At 44.2% G+C, this 5,799-nt stretch overlaps 1 non-coding gene across 1 annotated transcript; it reads left to right on the top strand.

The window, feature by feature from the left end:
• The first annotated feature begins 341 nt into the window (after nt 1-341).
• On the top strand, nt 342-448 carry LOC138568022 (U6 spliceosomal RNA). Its single transcript, XR_011302396.1, has one exon. It is a non-coding gene; the product is annotated as a U6 spliceosomal RNA (small nuclear RNA).
• The last annotated feature ends 5,351 nt before the right edge of the window (nt 449-5,799 follow it).

Below are 5,799 nucleotides of genomic sequence, written 5' to 3'. Positions count from 1 at the left end.
ACACTCAGAGGTACAGAGTTTTTCTCATGTCTATGGGTCTGTTGTGATGCTCTCAGGCTTGCATCAGCCAGCCATTGTGATGGGGAGAGGGTGTCATTTTGCAAGCACCCTGGAGCATTAATCTTTATATCTTTAAATATAATTGGCATTAAACTAAAACCCTTTAGGACCAGATCAATACAGCAGCAAAGAATGCTTATTCATTGTTGTTTGCCTCTTCATTTCATATCACCCGATATCTAAATGGTGTTTGGACTTTCTGCCCTCTGACATAAGGACATTTGGTATGGCAAACCTTTGACAGAGGTCCTAATCAATGGTTTGATTGACTCTCCCTTTGCGCTTGCTTCTGCAACACATGTACTAATATTGGAATGATAATGGGAAAATTAAATTGGCCCCTGCTCTAAAGGATGACACGCACATTCGTAAAGCATTCACTATTTTAGGCACATGTCTGGACAGAAACTTTCTTAATTTGCAAGTCTTTATTTTTTAATATATCTTTTTTTATTGAAGATTGACATTTTATGTTCATTCATATTACACGACAACACAATACATTTTGCGCCAAATTCAACACTAATGCCTCAGGAGCCTTTTACTTGTGAGTCCTCTTGACTGAATGAACAGCCCTGTCCCCTTCAATTTCTTGACTTGTACTTTTAGAAGTGGCACACTTCTTTTTTTTTTTTTTTTTTAATCCCATTCTACCAAACTCAGTATTATCACTTTCCTCCTTGTTGTGCACTCCAGCGTAAACTGCTTTAAGGTGCTGTTTGCAAACATCGCTCTGAACCACAGCTTTACTTGCTTCAGGGCCTTAATCTTTAATTGGGGCTGAGCAGTGTACTCCGGATTTGGCTGCGTTTAGTTGGTTGATTTCTTTTTTGATTTCTGTAACTTTCAAAAAGTCCCATTGTGAAATACCATTGTGACAATGTGCTGCAGTGCATGAAAACCTAAAATTAATGGTAGGGAGAGGGAGGGGGGTAGGGGGGAAGAGAGAGGGTGGGAAGGAGTGAGTGAGGGAGGGAGAGAGGGAGGAGAGAGAGACAGAGAGAGAGAAAACAAAGAAAATATGGTATTTGGGGGCTATGTATTTGCATGGAAAAGATTTTGGCCTTTTAATCAAGTGGGAAGGGGCTCTGTGGTTGGTATCTCAGCCTGTTGATGCTTTGTTGAGTTGCTTGGAACATGCAAGGAAGGAGACCTGAAGCACTCCCGACCAGGTTGCATGTCTCCAAGTTACTGAAATCCCACAGACCTCCTCCCTGTGCCACAAAGTCCTGGGCACTGAGCTCTGCATTTGTTGCCCACAGGTCGCCAAGTGTCCCAGATTTACTTTCTCAGAGTTGCTAGTTACTGCTACCCCACCTCGACCACTATATTTTCCCCAGATACTTGCTACTGTGGAGCAAGCAGGGCTAAGGAGAGGGAGAGGGGGTGTGCCTATGCAAATTATCTGCCAGTGTGCTTCCTGGGAGGTCATTCCATCTCACCAGCTGACACCTGGGCAGCGGCAGGTAATTTGGAGAACAGACATATCCGGACAGGCCACAGAGCAAAGGCTGGGCCGTTGATTGAGGATCCCTTTAGCCATGTCTCCCTAAGTTACTGAGGTCCAGAAAAATTCCACCCTCAGCTCTCATAGAGAGGTCCTTGGCCGATCGTGGCCAATCAGGGCTGTGAAGGGTCAGGGGGGACTGCACACTGCCTCACCTTTTCACTGCTTTCTGTAGCGGTAATGCTTTTGCAGAAGGGGCCTGTACAAGTGATTTTGTTCTGCGCTGTGCGAAAGTCACATTTATCCACTGACATTAACCAAATTACTTGCGCTGTTCAACGCACATACATGCATAGAAATCATGTTATGTTTTTTGGGGAAGGTCTAGAGGGTCCTGCTGATGATTTATTAAGCTGTCTGCTACTCTTGCTTTTACATAGTCTTCCCTGCCCAGGCATGTTTAAGGCATACTGTATGTCCCTCCATTACAATGAAAACTCTGTTGAAAGCACAGAGGTACATAGGAATGGATCTGTTAAGAAATGAAACAAAAAGTCTGGAAAAATGTCGAAACGGGTAGGATTTGGGCTTACAATTAACTGACTCACAGTCAGATGTGCTATCCCCTGACCCACTGATCCCCTTTCCTTTTGTGTAATCCTTTTGTTCTCAGTAGGGTTTTCCAAAGTGGCTTTCAAATAAAAGATCCTAGACCTGCATTTTGTGGCACACATGCCTCATATCCCGTTGCTCTTGATAAACTCACATCATCTCCCACCAATACAAGCTGTAAAAGATTTTCAGGGCTTAGCCAAGCAAACTAGACGCAGGTCGAAGGTTGAGCAATCCTTTAATCAGCAGCAAAGTTAACATTGAAATCAGCCTCAGAATCTCTTAAAGGATGGGCCAACATCTGTTGCTGGCAGCGTGCAAAGGGGCAGCCTGGGTGCTGACACCTTAAGCCATCTCCTGTTCTTGCCTTGTCCTTGATCCAGCCATGGGCCCACATACACTCAGAGGTACAGAGTGTTTCTCATGTCTATGGGTCTGCTGTGATGCTCTCACGCTTGCATCACCCAGCCATCGTGATGGGGAGGGGGTGTCGATTTGCAAGCACCCTTGAGCATGAATCTTTAAATATAATTGGCATTAAACCAAACCCTTTAGGACCAGATCAATAAAGCAGCAAAGAATGCTGATGTATTGCTGTTTGCCGCTTAATTCCATACCATCCGACATCTAAATGGTGTTTGGTCAAACGTTTGCCATATCAAATGTCCTTATGTCAAAGAGCAGAAAGTCCAGAGGTCCTAATCAATGGTTTGGTTGGCTCTCCCTTTGCGCTTGCCTTAAGGCGTCAGCACCAGAGGCTGTCCGATTGCGCCCTGCAAGCAACCAATGTTGGCCCATCCTTTAAGAGATTCTGAGGCTGATTTCAATGTTAATTTTGCTGCTGGTTTAAGGATTGCTCAACCTTCGGCCCACGTCTAATTTCCTTGGCTATGCCCTTGAAATATTTTACAGATTGTATTGGTGGGAGATGACGTGGGTTTATCAAGAGCAACGGGATATGAGGCATGTGGGCCATAAAAAACAGGTCTAGGATCTTTTGTATAAGAAAGTCTCTTTAAGTAGGGAACTTTGGACAACACTGCTGAGAGGAAAAGGATTACACAAAAGGCAAGGGGGTCAGTGGGTCAAGGGATAGCACATCTGACTGTGAGTCAGTTTATTGTAAGTCCAAATCCTACCTGTTTCAACATTTTTCCAGGCTTTTTGTTTCATTTCTTAACAGATCCATTCCTATGTGCCTCAGCAACCCATGTACTAATATTGGAATGAAAATGGGAAAATTGAATTTGACCCTGCTTCAAAGGATGACACGCACATTCGTAAAGCATTCACTATTTTTGGCACACGACAGGACAGAAACTTTCTTAATCTGCAAGTCTTTATTTTTGAATACATCTTTTTTAATGAAGATTGAAATTGTATGTTCATTCATTTTACACGACAACACAATACATTTTGCTCCAAATTCAACACTAATGACTCTGGAGCCTTTTACTTGTGAGTCCTATTGACTGAATGAACAGCCCCATCCCCTTCAATTTCTTGACTTGTACTTTTAGAAGTGGCACGCTGCTTTTGTTTTTTTATCCCATTCTACCAAACTCAGTATTAACACTTTCCCCCTTGTTGTGCACTCCAGCGTAAACTGCTTTAAGGTGCTATTTGCAAACATCGCTCTGAACTACAGCTTTACTTGCTTCTAGGCCTTAATCTTTAATTGGGGCTGAGCAGTGTACTCCGGATTTGGCTGCTTTTAGTTGGTTGATTTCTTTTTTGATTTCTGTAACTTTCAAACAGTCCCATTGTGAAATACCATTGTCACAATGTGATGCAGTGCAGGAACACTTAAAATTAATGGTAGGGAGAGGGAGCGGGGGTTGTGGGGGATGGGAAGGAGGGAGGGAGGGAGGAGAGAGAGAGACAGAGAGAGAGAGAAAACAATTAAAAGCCTAAAATCTTTGCCATGCAAACACATAGCCCCCGAATACCATATTTTCTTTATGTGGAAAGGGGCTCTGTGGCTGGTATGGCAGCCTGTTGATGCTTTGTTGAGTTGCTTGGAACGTGCATGGAAGGAGACCTGAAGCACTCCCGACCAGGTTGCATGCCTCCAAGTTACTGAAATCCCACAGACCTCCTCCCTGTGCCACAAAGTTCTGGGCGCTGAGCTCTGCAGTTGTTCCCCACAAGTTGCCAAGCACCCCAGATTTACTAGTTACTACTACCCCACCTCGACCACTATATTTTCCCCAGATACTTGCTACTGTGGAGTAAGCAGGGCTAAGAAAGAGGGAGAGGGGGTTTGCCTATGCAAATCATCTGCCAGTTTGCTTCCTGCGAGGTCATTCCATCTCACCAGCTGACACCTGGGCAGCGGCAGGTAATTTGGAGAACAGACATATATGGACAGGCCACAAAGCAAAGGCTGAGCCGTTGATTGAGGATCCCTTTTGCCATGTCTCCCTAAGTTACCGAGGACCAGAAAATTCCACCCTCAGCTCTCATAGAGAGGTCCTTGGCCGATCGTAGCCGATCAGAGGAGTGAAGTGTCGGAGGTGACTGTACACTGCCTCACCTGCCCTGCTTTCTACAGTGGTAATGCTTTTGCAGAAGGGGCCTGTACAAGAGATTTTGTTCTGCACTGTGGGAAAGTGACATTTATCCACTGACATTAACCAAACTACTTGCGCTGTTCAATGCACATGTATGCAGAGAAATCATTTTATGTTTTTTGGGGAAGGTCTAGAGGGTCCTGCTGGTGATTCTTTTAAGCTGTCTGCTACTCTTGCTTTTACATAGAGTCTTCCCTGCCCAGGAAGGTATACTGTATGTCCCTCCCTTACAATGAAAACTCTGTTCAAAGCACAGAGGTACATAGGAATGGATCTGTTAAGAAATGAGACAAAAAGCCTGGAAAATTTCAAAGCAGGTAGCATTTGGACTTACAATAAACTGACTCACAGTCAAATGTGCTATCATTTGACCCACTGAACCCCTTACCTTTTGTGTCATACTTTTGCTCTCAGTGGGGTTGCCCAAAGTTCCCTTCTTAAAGCGGCTTTCTTTTAAAAAATCCTAGACCTGCTTTTTGTGGCACACATGCCTCATATCCCGTTGCAGTTGATAAAGTCACATCATCTCCCACCAGTACAAGCTGTACAAGATTTCCAGGGCTTATCCTTGCAATCTAGACGTGGGTCGAAGGTTGAGCAATCCTTAAATCAGCTGCAAAGTTAAAATTGAAATCAGCCTGAGAATCCTTTAAAGGATGGTCCAACATCTGTTGCTTACAGGGCTCAATCGGACAGCCTCTGGTGCTGACGCTTTAAGCCACCTCCTGTTCTTGCCTTGTCCTTGTTACAGCCATGGGCCCACATACACTCAGAGGTACAGAGTTTTTCTCATGTCTATGGGTCTGTTGTGATGCTCTCAGGCTTGCATCAGCCAGCCATTGTGATGGGGAGGGGGTGTCATTTTGCAAGCACCCTGGAGCATTAATCTTTATATCTTTAAATATAATTGGCATTAAACTAAAACCCTTTAGGACCAGATCAATACAGCAGCAAAGAATGCTTATTCATTGTTGTTTGCCTCTTCATTTCATATCACCCGATATCTAAATGGTGTTTGGACTTTCTGCCCTCTGACATAAGGACATTTGGTATGGCAAACCTTTGACCAGAGGTCCTAATCAATGGTTTGATTGACTCTCCCTTTGC

Source organism: Ambystoma mexicanum, chromosome 2p (genome assembly GCF_040938575.1).
Source record: "Ambystoma mexicanum isolate Mex_15411 chromosome 2p, UKY_AmexF1_1, whole genome shotgun sequence".
Lineage (NCBI taxonomy): Eukaryota > Metazoa > Chordata > Amphibia > Caudata > Ambystomatidae > Ambystoma > Ambystoma mexicanum.
This window is presented reverse-complemented; position numbering and strand designations above follow the sequence as displayed.